At 30.7% G+C, this 14708-nt stretch overlaps 3 long non-coding RNA genes across 3 annotated transcripts in view; 2 read left to right on the forward strand and 1 right to left on the reverse strand.

Moving 5' to 3' along the window:
• Positions 1-14708, reverse strand: part of LOC105334868 (uncharacterized) — an 82190-nt gene that overhangs the window by 36030 nt on the left and 31452 nt on the right. The gene's annotated exons all lie outside the window — the stretch shown is intronic.
• LOC136271850 (uncharacterized) lies at positions 415-3963 on the forward strand. The gene is made up of 3 exons (XR_010709844.1): positions 415-546; positions 647-2659; positions 2966-3963. It is a non-coding gene; the product is annotated as an uncharacterized lncRNA (long non-coding RNA).
• LOC136271520 (uncharacterized) lies at positions 4903-7728 on the forward strand. Its single transcript, XR_010709424.1, has 4 exons — positions 4903-5449; positions 5566-5618; positions 5821-5961; positions 6513-7728. It is a non-coding gene; the product is annotated as an uncharacterized lncRNA (long non-coding RNA).

Below are 14708 nucleotides of genomic sequence, written 5' to 3' on the forward strand. Positions count from 1 at the left end.
CTCATGGCATCACACCTACACCATGCGACAAAAGAAGGTATTTGTAACATATATATATTTTTATAATTGTTTATACTATTTACTTGGTTTATTATCAGTGGAACCATTTTAGGATATGTAATACATGTCCATTTTAAATTATCAATGCATTTTAGATCAGATTGCTGCTCGGATTACATGCTTAGGGAAAATGAGGGCAGGTGTGTAAGTAAGTACATGGACATGTATGCCCACAATTATACTACTCATATCAATTATTACTTTACAAACTATTTCAAATTGATGAATTATTATGAATAGGTATTAATCTAATAAACATATAGTATAAGAAAACTATTAAATTATTGTTGCAATTTGTGATAGTTTGGTACCTCCATAAAATTGTTAATGAATGTAATGTATTTTAAGAGTGTCCTGTTGGATTTGTTGGTCCTCTGTGCCAGACATCGTGTCCTTTCCCACTCTATGGACAGTTCTGTCAGACACGCTGTAATTGTGGTCGGAGTGAATGCAGCAACATAGAGGGATGCTTCTTCAAGAGAACTTGTGAGATACATAATGATATGAAATGATTTTGATAAATAAAAGATCTTAGTTTGGTTCAACATATTCATTTTTATCGGATATATGTATTATTTTATGCCAGCGACTTTCGTTACTCCGACGTCCGTTGTTACACAAGAGGAAATCAGTGTTCATCAAAACGAAGATTTGGGTTTAAGAACTAGCATTTTTGTTTCAACTGTCGGAAACAGAGTCCGACAAAATCAGCCACCGTCAAGTAAGAAGTAATATATCCTTGTGTTCACTTAGATAGAATGTTTTATGTAGAACTCAATGCGCTAGGCACATTGGCTTCCTGAAATATACTTTTCATCTTTTCACCGAAACCCGAGGCAAAGAGATTTATAGAATCATTTATTAGATACTCCTGTGCATTAGTGAATTCCACCTTGGGGACAAGTTTCGCGGACTAGGACGAGGCACACATGAGTATAAAATGAATGATTGTTTTACTCGCATCATTTTACATTAAAAACCGATGATTGACATGTTTTCTATTATGACGTTCAAAGGATGCCTAAAATAGTGCAAGTCAGAATGATAGCATCAGACAGTTCTTTTCAATGAAAATATGATAAATTGTAATTAATTTAGCCAGACAATGCACATCGTTATCCACGAATACCAGTAAGCTAATGTAAGTCCTCATCAAATATAATGATGAGAGTATTTTTTCACTTGTTACGATACAAAAGATGAAATTTAAGTGAAAACTATGTGAGAGGTTGAACATGCGCGATTCCACAGATAGACATACTGTATATCAGGTTTTTTTCCGCGTGTATCCAATTTTCGCTTTGTTCACGACATTTTACGAATCGCGGAAAATAAATCAGCGTAAATTTGATACAAAGTTTGTTCTTGTAATAGAGTTCTCCCTTTCCTAATAAAGTAAACAGGTACATGTAAGTAAAAGTACGATGAACTGTGTTCAGTTATTTTTGTTAGAGGTACAAATCACGGGATCGGAGGACAAGCGCCAGATAATAGATTTGTAAGCCTCGTTGTTTATTTTTAAATAATTCTTTGACAAGCTTATTAAAACGGTTGCATTACTTGCGTAAACTGATGTCTAATTATACCTGAGCTACTGGTATATGTAACGGTTCATGATCTTTTTATCTATGACTGTTTGCTTTTCTATAAATAATTATCGGTAATTTTTTAACATGAAGGAACTCATGTAAATGGTTTCATTGTCTGAATTTTTCATTACATAGAGCGACAATTAGGATACCTTTTCCCTCAAAGGTTAAAAAAAATCGTTGATTAAATTTACAATGTGACTTTGAAATAGTGAAAATTTGATTTGCGTACATTTTATATACCGTTCTAGGCTCTGATTCGCGGGAAAAAACAGAACACGGAAAAATCTTATATACGGTAATACAGAAAGACCATTTTTTGAAATATTCATATCCATTGTTTGCCTATACTAAGTTAACTAAGATCTTATGTTTCCATATTTTTTCCCAAATGTATGTATATGTTAAGTATATGCTATAAAGTTAATCAACCCCTGTTTATATTATGAATAGGCTAGTTGTAGTCTTTTTTCTTCGTTCATGAATGTTTACAATGTCACGAAACCACGTTTATACCCTGCGACAGACGAAGGTAAATAGATATACATATATTCTATATTTCTGTCATGTTTGTATTAAGTTGTAATTTAGCCAGACCCTTCTAGATATACATGTAATAAACAATAATGTTATTTAGATTGAATTGCTGCTCGGGTAGCATGTTGCAGGAAAATAATGACAGATGTGTTAGTATACAAATATAACGTACTGATTAGTGTCGAACCGATGAATAAGTGTAAACTGCGATGGGTCTTATGAACATTTACATGTAGGTCTATCAAGACAAATATTACCAAGATCTTGCAATGTGAAAATTTTCGTTGCCTCTATTAAATAATCAGAGATATAAATACGTAATATATTCTAAGGGTGTCATGTCCGATATCTTGGTCGTCCGTGGCAGAAACCGTGTCCACTTCCATTTCATGGACAATTCTGTCAGACACGTTTTGAAGGTGATCGGAGAAAATGCAATAACATAGAGGGATGCTATTTCAAGAAAAGCACAGGTGAGAGAGTGAAGTTTAAAGTATTGTGAATGTTATGTATTTTTTCTTGAATTGTTGAGATTGACATGAATATCTTTGTAATATGTTCAAGATAGACTATGTTATAATTCCTTGTGTGTGTTCCTAGTCCTCGATAAAACTATGGTGATCCAGCAAAAACACGACTAAGATAGCATTAATATATTGCACAGACTTTAAGATACAAACTTGCAAAATATTCAAGTCGTTAATTAATTTTGAGTATGATTATTTAGTATTACGTTAGAGGATTTATAGTATACCTTGCCGTTTTTTTTTCTTTTATAGGGAGATGTATGTAGAATATTGTTCCATTTGCCTAGTCCACCACGCAGGGAAATTTTAGTTTACTTTACTGTCCATTTAGCACGATATACACTGGATAAATGGAAAGTTCGCTAAAGCCCAGATATTATACAATTAAAGACACGAATGTTTATCATATGATTGATGTATGCCTTCCAGTTTGACTGGATCATATCAAACAATGTAAAAAAGTAAAACATTATATTTAACTGTACGTGGCCTAGGAGGTCAATATTTTATTATATTTTTCTCTATTTTGTCCTACATGTAAAAAAAAAAGATATATCGTTTTCAAAAACCCTATGATTAGTTATCATTATTCCGGTCGTCCAAAGAAATAACGCATTGTTTAATGTTTTCAGCTATGGCTTCAAACTATAAGGTGGTAAGGTTTTCATGTACCCTTGAGTGCAATATTCACCCTTCCTTCTTCTCGGTGAATAATGTACTACTCGGGTACAGTGTAGGTAAATCATCTTCCTAACCTGAAAAACCCAGCAAGAATTGTTTTTTATTCTATATTTTAAACCATTGTTAATAAAATATCTGTAATACTGACACATGTCTGTTCATAGTATGAATGCAGTCAAAACAATTCATCACAGACCAAGTCGCGTTAGATCATTGGTGAGGATTTCCGATTGAAACATTACATGTATAACGAATTCAGAATTGTCAATTAACAGTAAAGAGAGGTACTTTATAAGTATAGCATATAAATAAATAAACTTATCATTCGTCATTTACACATTAATATGGGCGCATATGTGTACTGTAACTAATTGATTAATATAAAATTCAGTACTTGTAAATCTGCAAAGTTATGATAATCAATTAATAATAACATGAGATAATGTACTAGTTAACGCTGTTTATATTAATTCATTATTTGATTGGTTTCTTAATATGATGAATCAATATTTGTGAATATTTTTGAATTTCGTATTTTTAACCCCCCCCCCCCCCCCAAAAAAAAATCCCACAAAAAAACCCCGAACTTCTAATGTTTCTTTTTTTTAATTTAATGCACTTTGTACATGTGTACTATATGGCTAGCCATATGTACACGATACTACGCTAGAATTAAATGCATGTACATCAGCCAATTTCAATAAATACATGACAATGTTTAACAAAACTTCAATTAGACTAAGTGTGTTTTACAAATCGCTCGCATATTCAGTGAGATAATCATAACCTAAAAAAACAAGACTGGAGGTGTATGAATAATATCGCAAATGCATTTGTTTCAATTTTGGGTCATTAGTTTGATTTCGTGAAGCTGTGAAAAATCCACACAAAAAAACCTTTCTATAGAAACTTCCATTAAGATGAGTTGTTTATAAGATTTTAATTTTTTTAATAATATAAAGTGTTTTTGATTTTGTATTATATAATAATAACGAGATGAACACAATGAGACGAAAAATAAGAATACATCAATAACATATCCTTCTTTGTCAACATCCCTGACGCTCTGATTTTTCCTGAAATTAATCACAAATCGGAATATAACTTAACATAGTACCAATTAGCTATCTTTTTATTTCTCAACTCTAATTTCCTGAATCCTTCAATAATCTGTTCAAAAATGTAAGATCCTTCCCGTCCAAACACAAATGGAGTGAAAACCTCTCGAAAAGTTTTATTAATAAATATTGTTGTTAATCGATTCATTTACAAAAAATGTAATCTATTCCATGTCCATGCTTGTATTCAATGACATCTTATTTACCCGTGGATTTGCACTTAAAAATATTATCGGATTCATTTCTTTTATTAAGTACATTTAAATGTAGATATAACTTCTATTGTTATTTTTTTTTACCACTTAGTGCATGTAATGTACATACGTTTCATTCCAAATAAGTTTTAAAGCGTACAATAAAATTTTAAGTTAAAAATGATTTCATCTTTAAACTGAATTTTATATAATACATACATGTATTCGAAAATGATTTCCGCTTCCTTTAGACATTTTGATGAGTCATATTTCTCTGACAAAAAATCAATAATCGATCGTGTAGTTATTAAACATATTCTTAAACTTCAAACTTGATGATGAAAAAAAAGTTTCTTTTATAAAAAAAAAAAAAAGAATGCAAATAAAACAAACAAGTACACTAAAAGCCAATTATGTTGATAGGGCTGGTAGACTAAAAATATATTAGAAGTGAGAAAAAAACAACAACCCCAACACGAGTTCAACATATTTGCACTATAGGGAAGTGATACTGTTTGACAGACTCTTGCGTATCGTTTGCCTAAATTTGGCATTCCTCTCAAGTTTCATATAATTCCCCATACTTAATATCGGATGTATATCAGAGATAAATACTTAATAAATACTCAAAATAACACACACAACCCAGCTATTGTTATGGAAGAGCTAGTGGTGCATATCATTTTCATTCTCGGATGCTTGCAAACTCATGGCATCACACATACACCATGCGACAAAAGAAGGTATTTGTAAAATATATTTTTTATAATTGTTTATACTATTCACGTGGTTTTATTATCAGTGGAGCCATTTTAGGACATGTAATACATGTCCATTTTAAATTATTAATACATTTTAGATCAGATTGCTGCTCGGGTTACATGCTTAGGGAAAACGAGGGCAGGTGTGTAAGTAAGTACATGGACATGTATGACCACAATTATACTACTCATATCAATTAATATCTTACAAACGATTTCAAATTGTTGAATAATTATGAATAGGGATTAATCCAATGAACATATAGTATAAGAAAACAAATAATAATTATTGTTGCAATTTGTGATAGTTTGTTACCTCCATACAAATTTTAATGAATATAATGAATTTGAAGGGTGTCCTGTCGGATATTTTGGTTCTCAGTGCCAGACACCGTGTCCCTTCCCACTCTATGGACAGTTCTGTCAGACAAGTTGTAATTGTGAAAGTAGTGAATGCAACTACATAGAGGGATGCCCTTTCACAAAGGGAGCTGGTGAGACATATGTTTTTGATTGGCGTGCTATTGTTACACTATTTTTAAACTTTTAATAAAACACTATATCAGATAGTAGATCTTGATAATGAGATAATGAGATAAATCATGATATAATTTTGTATCACTTAAGCATTACAGTGTATTTTTGTATCACTTAAGCAAATTTAACTTAATAAAATTCGATTTCATGTATATTTTTTCACATTATTGAATTACTGTGTCCCATTATTGAATACTGTGTCCTGAGGTTCATGGCTGTCTTGCAAATTTGACAATTTAATTGTTCATGTGGTAGGCAATCTCTAGTTCTTTATGCACCTACTATGAGCTACTAAATTACATGTACTAAATATATAATAATTTAGAACATGTTGTGTGTCGTTTAGTCTATATTTTATGAACATTTATCGAAATGAATTCAATCACTGAACGCTTTGTTGGTGTCTTTCCCATCACCATGCCAAAGATTATCCCATAAAGTCACCATGCAAGTCCAAATGAATGTCATTCAGCATAAAAATATCTTTCATATTTGTTTATGCCAACAGCTTTCGTTACACAGACGTCTGCAGTTTCCAAAGAGGAAGTCAGTGTTAAACAAAATCAGGAATTGGGTTCAAGAACTACTGCATATATGTATATTCCAACTGTGAAAGACAAAGGAGTACAAAATGCTGATCCCCCACCGTCAAGTACTAGTACATATGTACCGACCATTGATGACAACTGGGCGTCATCAGTGCGGATGTCGATAATTATATTGGTAGGTCTGTGTATTCTCTTGATGACATTATATGCCGCCTCCTTTGGTATCAAGCTGAGAAGAACGGAAAATGAACCACGTTTAATTCAACTCGAAGCAAGAGATAATTTATAGTATCTGAAGTGGTATTGAGAAAATTTGGTATGCTAATGTTGACATACTGTCGGAGATATTATATCAAATACTGTGGAATAATTTTTATTCGTGGGGGTCAATGTTTGTGGTTATCAACAATTTTTTTTCTGGTTCGTGGGGACGTAATTTCGTTGGTAGTGTAATCTGAATAATTGTTCTTATTATTTAACAAGTGATTGTGCATAGGTTCGTGGGGATGTACATTCGTGGGCAAGGGATATACCCACGAAAGACACGAACATTAATCCCCCATGAATAATGGTGATACCACAGTATAAATGAATAAAACAAATATAAAATGTCATGGTATTTTGACAGTTGTCTTCTTTTTGTGTCTCATTTACATACATGTGGATCTGATAGATTTTACTGTCGATTTTTTCCCCAAGGAAAATCATTTTACCCAAGGGCATTGCCCAATAAAAATACTATTTTTCTGGAGGAATAAATCCTCATATCTCCCGAACATTCATGCAATAAATTGTTTATTATACCTAACGACACACGTTAATACAAATAAAGATTTCCATGCTGTGTAAATTTCTTCATTTCATGTTATAAATTCGAATCATATACGTTTGAACTTATGCTCTGATATTAAAAGACTTTAAACTTTTATAATATTAATTTAGAATAATCTAATTAAAGTTACATCGAATGCTCATTTCTGCTTTTTCATACATATGGCATGATAAATAAAGTTTCTGAAGAGGTGGAAAATGATATTTATTCCCCGGGAGACACATCATTTTGTTAGCCTTTTCACGGGATTTCTTGATCAATTAGGTGACGCATTATAAAGAATTATCATATTGAGGTATACTAATATATTATGTTATGCTTTGCAGTAAATTTCTTTTGCAAAAACAGAAAAACAGACAGAAAAAATAGAATAAAAGATACTTGATATGCCTCACTTTAACACTGTACTTTTGATCATCAATATTATTACTATGTATTAACAATAAAGTGAGAGTGGAATAAGAATTTCTTTGAACGTTATGTTATCATTAAATTCAAATTACAAACTTAAGGTGTTGTGTTTAAAGGGATACAATTTAAAGTTTTCTAGGAACAGACTTGTTTGAAAAAATCAATCTTTCAAGTACATACATTTTACTTTCATAAAACGTGATGCAGTAAATAATTCACATTGCACTAATTTTGAAAAATGTTAAAAAATGTCTATTCATATCGTTCGCTATATGGTAGAAATATTCAATGTAGAAGGACGGAAATCTACGGAACTAAAATGTATCATAAAAAATGATAATGAATGTAATTAATAAAAAAATAGTTTAAATCATAAAACGGGAGCACCGAGGATCAGATTTTAATCAGATTGTTAATTATTTCTAAATCTTTCATTCTGAAAAACACAGGAATAAAGGATTCTTGTTATGTCAAAAGTGGAGGAGGGGTACATTTTTTCTTACTTGCTGAGATTTGTGAAAATGTAACAAATATTAACGTATTCACAACAGGATCTTGTTTATTTGTTCTGTAAATCACTCAGTTGTTTTGTTACATGTAACTATTATGGTTATTGTTAAACATATAGTAAAGAAAAGTAGGGTGAATTTCAAGCTCCTGGTTACCGGGTCTTCTTCATCATTATTGACATCCTCGCCCCAACAAATCCATGGCAACGAGAAAATAAAGGATTTGTTTTTTATATAAAAATATCTTTGGTTATCAATCGTCGTTGAATAAAAAATATAATTTAAAGTTAGACTATGTGTTCCAAAATTCATAAACGGTGGCTTTGATTAACTCCTATTTGAATTTTAGTGACACATTTTTTCACTTTCTACGATAAAGTGAAACGAAAGATTCAAGAACTGTTCAATTTTAAAAACACAACTAGAAACGGGCTCATTGCAAGCAACGACTAGGTCTTCCGTCTTAGCTGCCTCATACTTGTGACGTAATAGAAAATTGATACCCGAGGTGTGTTCAACAGCGCGAGTGCTCGCAAGCGCTCGCCAAACTTTGTGTTGCAGGTATAGGGAATTTTGGCGAGCTTTACTTTATAAGTAAAAGAGACAATTGCTTCCGATATACATAAGAATTTGTTTCATGATGATTTCGTTGTGATATAAAATTGCTCTCGAGCCATATACGTTAAAGTTAATTGATATACTATCGATATGTTGTGTTATTATATTCCAAATAATGCATAAATCCTAATTAGTCTAATACATGCATTTTTGTCTTAATTTGTAATAAAATATCTAGGGCGAAGAACTCTTGGCTCTTTCGGTTTGGTTAGTCATTTTTAAAAATTGTCTGGAACTTATTTTAAAAAATTTGAATCGATTGTTTTTGTTCACGTAACTGTCTTGTAAACTCTTTAGCGATGCATGCTCAGAAATAGAATTTATCGTGTTCATCGTATTGGATGTGTAAAGCAGCATCAATTGGTTGGATCTAAATCACAGTTGGTAATATGTCCTTTTCCTATAATACTATAGCACTAAGCATACATGTAATACCTTTCAAGTCTAAAAATACAAATCACGAATGACGCAAGCACAAATAACAAACTTACATCGAATGGATGATTATGGATTAACAATTCACCGAAATCAGACAAGTCCTAGAAATGACGATCTACGAATGGTTATGTACAATGTTCGAGGACTCAATAACAGGTACCGTTACTCCATTTCAATTAATCTACTAAAGAATTTAGTAAACACAACAGAATATAATTTGATAGAATATTGAACATTTTGTTTTTCATAGAAAAGGTAAAATAATTTTGTTAGTTAATTCATTCAATTATTTCCATACTGGTATTTATCTTATTAATCCGTTGGGTTTCTGATGATTATGGCATTTCGCACTTAAAAAATATATCATTCATTTTTGTAGTACATTTAAATACAACTTTCTATTTCTTGAAAAAAATACCATTAAGCGGTTATGCACTTTGATTCTTTTCAATCAAGTTTTAAAAGGTATAGAAATAATTGTATCTTTTATATTCATTTTTTTTAATCAACCATACATGTATTCTTAAATGATATTTATATTATTACCTAAAAAGTTTCCTGTTGGATATCATGGTCCTCAGTGCGAGACACCGCGTGGGTTCCCACTTTACGGACAGTTCTGCCTGTAAATTTGTTTTTGTGAGCGTAGAGAGTGTAGCCATATAGAAGGATGCTATCTCGCAAACAGAACTGGTGAGATGTGTTGTTTTTTGTAATTGAAATCATGATATACTGAGTATCGGAAACTAAATATTAACATATTTGTAAACAATGTAAGCAAAAGTAGTTTTCGTATATGAAAAAGAAAACTAGAGAGCATTGGTTTGACAAATCTGATTGTGAAATGTCTGAGGTGATCCACCGTTTCGGCTAATTTTGTACAGAAGTTTGAAATGGCATTCTTTTCTAATCCATGATGACAACTGGAGTTTATCTCTGTCTTTTAAACAACAGTCCATCTATTTTGTAATGATCGTGTCTTGAGAAAGAGACTGGTTGCCCCCCCCCCCCCAAAATTGACAGTTTTGGTTGTTCCAGTGGTTGAAAAATTCTTGTGCTATATACATTTATCTTTACTTACTATATAGAACATTTGAAATGTGTTGTGTAACGCTTTTATGTTTAATGATTAATTTTTCAATTAAATTTTAATTGCTGACGTCACAATAGGATTCGACGTAAAGAGCTGACTGTCTTAGCAAACTCATACAGTTCTTTTAAAATTACAAATGATCTTTAAAAACAGCTACAATTGCAGTTTATACAAACATTAATAATTACCAAGTGCTAATTTAGAGACGTGACATACATTTAGATCTATATGGTATGAGTGTTCGTTGGAACTCTTTCATCTAAAATCATGTTTAGGCAAGAACATTGTAAATAAATTGAACCGTATGCATTAACTTCGCTCGTTTTACAATTATAAATTCTGTATAATTGGAAAAAAAAACAACATGTAAACAAAAGCTATATTAAGTATTAAACATATATATATATATATATATATATATATATATATATATATATATATATATATATATATATATATATATATATATATATATATATATATATGAAATCAGGGAAAATGCATTATGATATTCACTGTTATACATGAATAATTATGCGATAGTTTGTCATGATATTAAACAAAGTGATGAACCGTTTAGGAATCTATACAAAAACATTACTATGTTCTGATGTGAAAAGAGAGAATTGTTTAATGTACTAGGTAATACATGTATTTAACATGAGTGTTTTTCGGGCATTTGATATAATGCTTTTTAAATATATTCAAACACGTATTTTAACCAGCTCTATAAAAGTCATCATCTGTACAAAAAAATATACACACTTTTGTACACAATATGAAGTTTGATCAATAACATTTATTATTTAGATACTAATATACGTGGACCATCGCAAACCACTTTTAATTATTGTAAAACGTGATATTGAAAAAAGAAAAAGATACCACATGCAGTATCACTATAACAATAAACATAGCACACCTTTGGCTCCGACGTGTTGTAAACGTTTGCCCTTTAATTCCGTTTCTTTTCTACCTGCTAATGATACAACACATTTTGAATGCAAGTTAATAACAAATTATAATCATCGTATAAAAGATTGAAAGTATTAAACATTTAAAAACAAATGAACAAATATATCTGTAACTATGAATGTACATTTAAACAGTTAATTAAAACGCATTACATTTAAAATGATAACTTTAATGCAGTAAATTTAATAGACCGTTTTTATCACCTTACTCAAACTTCGAGACTGTTCAGCAAAATCAGTTCCTGCTAGAAATTAATTAGATTTTTAAAAATCTATCAAATACTTCTGTACTTAATCAAATATGATGTTTTTTACTTTATATTGAAAACCTTAATTCTCTTTCACTGAATACCATACGATGGTCAATCAAAAAATACGAAGGCAATGTGGCTGTCTCTCATTAATTTTTCATATTAGTCATAGCTAACAAATTAATTTATGCACCATTACTCATTTTATTGGTATACGAAGTTTCCTTCCATTTGATGAAGATATATTTTTGTTACCCGATTTAAAAAAAAATGTTTCGTCACCAAAGCGCACGGTAACGTTGAAAACATGACGTCAAGATGAGGCACGAACAGTTTTTGGTGCTTTCGACAATACAATTGAAATCGACACTATATCACTTGACTTTTAATTTGTTCATATTTGTTCGAGAAGTTAGTACGTCGGAGTTTTAATTTTTTTACCGCATGTCTTTTCATTACTATAAGAAAAACCCTGAACGTCAGTTGATGTTGTTTATTCTTGTGTCCACATATTTACAGATATTCTACTCTCTTTCGTACTTTTAGTGTTCAAAATACAAATACTACCTCCCTTTAAAATGTAATACAGTTAAACACAAACGAGCAAATAATTTTCAACTTATGTTTTCCATCTTTGACCATTTTTCCGTTCTGTGACCATTCTGTGTATACTTTTCGTTGCACCGTGACGTCTAGCGACGTCAATGTTTTTAGTCAATTTTAAAGAGGACTATCTGTCAAGTTATTGATATCTGTTCAACAAAGTATATATCCCGTTGTTATTTGGTACTCAGAAGAATATCATGACAATTCTCAATCAGAGGTTTTAATACATGAGCTACATATGAAAGCATTCAACGAGGTTTGTGTCTTCAGTATGTTTTTTTTTCTATTCTAATTAACCAAATACCTGTCTTGGTGAATAGGCAGCCCGTAGGAACATTACAGCGTCCTTTTGAACATGAGCAGTTTTGTTTGCAGCCAATACCGTAGTGTTGATAAGAACACTGGTTTTCACCGTATTTCCCAGTGAAACCAACAGAACAAGTTGTAGCTACAACGTTCAAATCAATTATAATAATTCAATTCATCTGATATGCAATACATATTCAAATTTGTAACCTATTTTCTTCGATATCGATACTTAGAGAGCCGCTTAAACAGGACGAACGTTATTTTCATGTACAAAAATCATACAGATATAAATTAAGGAAATAAACATAGTTGTCAACAAAATGGGGAAAAAAACAAAACAAAAAACTATTAAAAACAAACAAACAAAAACAATGAAAATCATAATTATCAATAAAAAAACCTCTTATCATAGTTATTCTTTAAATGAGACCCATGTTTAATACAGGAGCTATATATTTTCGATTGTTAATTCATGAACATAATTTTTTTTAATTAGAATTTATAAACATTTTTCTTGATTTACGATTCCTAGCAAAAGAAACATTTTGTTGTCCAAGTTACATTTACAGATCTTTGAAAAATTATCCCTTATATGCTTCAAAAAAGTAAACTGGAAAAGATGTTCTTATGATGAACCAAGATGAAAACCACCTCTGATTTTTTAATACAAAAATAGATCAACATATTTTTTTCTTGGTTAGAGAAGTACATGTATGCTTTAGCAACCCTTTTTATTGAAAACAAATATCAGATATTTAAATCAGAGACGTGAATGTGTATACATGTACTAACACTTCTGATAAAATATAAACATTATATTAAATACTATATTGTATGCCAATCCAGCACAAAAATCGTATTTTTAAAATTCAAATGCTGACAAAGAAACTATTATAAATAAGATATTGTTTCATGTAAATTTTTATAAGTAAACACAAAAAAAATTAATATCATTATGATCATTATAAATTAGCCGAGTTTTTTTTTACTGTATACATTTAAGCATTATACGCTTATATGATTTCAATTGCGAAAATAGAAATTACTATATTTTAGTAACCGTTTAAACCAAAACAAAGTTCAGAAATTACTTAGACGTTGTTATTGCTTAAGCAAACGTCAGTATCAGGTCACGAGAATAATAGCTTTCGAAATCATTCTTCAAAGATACCGGTAACATTTTAATTTTCTAGAGACGCTCCCTAATCGTTGTACCCGTAACCCCCTGATGTTTCAGCGAGTAATTACAACTCATACAAACCACAAAAATTATTTGGTATGATATTGACTGTGCTAGGTTAAGGAAATATAATAAAAAATTTAAGAACTATGGGTTTATTTATGTAATAGTAAAAATACTAAATGAAAAAAAAAATATTTGCTATAACTTAGCATTTTAAAGACAACGACAATTAAGTTAATAAATTAACACGAACGTAGCTGAAAGTTGCAAGAATTCTACGGCGGACCTTTGTAACAAGAAATTCAATATTAGATTACAAGTAAACATTGATATAAATGACATTATGATATTTATTGTTACAAGAAAATATATATAAAAAGGGAGTATGAGAGAGTTTTTACTAACAGGATGTACATCTAACAATACACAAACTGTACTATGAGTAGCCGGTATGACGTCACAACTAAATTTGATTAACGTCACATATACTATGATGAATTCATGTTTCCCCTCTTTTAGGAGGGGATTCAAGGTAATTGCGGTGTGAGTTGTTACTTAAACAGTAGGATTTATTCTTTACGTGAATCAATCCTAATATCAAAGACAACGACAAGTTAATGAAATAATATATTAGTTTATTGTGGGCGAGAGAGGCCAAATTTGGACCACCTTACACGGAAGGATGGCTCCATTGTATATCATAATAATGAATTACATTGCATTATATTTCATTAAAATAGTTAAATGAATATAAATCATTAAATATCCATTATCAAATTTAACATTACATTACATCATTTGTCAACTTCATTACATTACATTACATTACATTAATTGTCAACTTCATTACATTTACTGTTTCATGAGGACTAATACAAAAATTCGACCTCCATTAAACATTATGTCTTTAAGATTTGCCCAAAGGCGTACCT

The sequence above is a fragment of the Magallana gigas genome, chromosome 9 (assembly GCF_963853765.1).
Source record: "Magallana gigas chromosome 9, xbMagGiga1.1, whole genome shotgun sequence".
In the NCBI taxonomy this organism is placed as follows: Eukaryota; Metazoa; Mollusca; class Bivalvia; order Ostreida; family Ostreidae; genus Magallana; species Magallana gigas.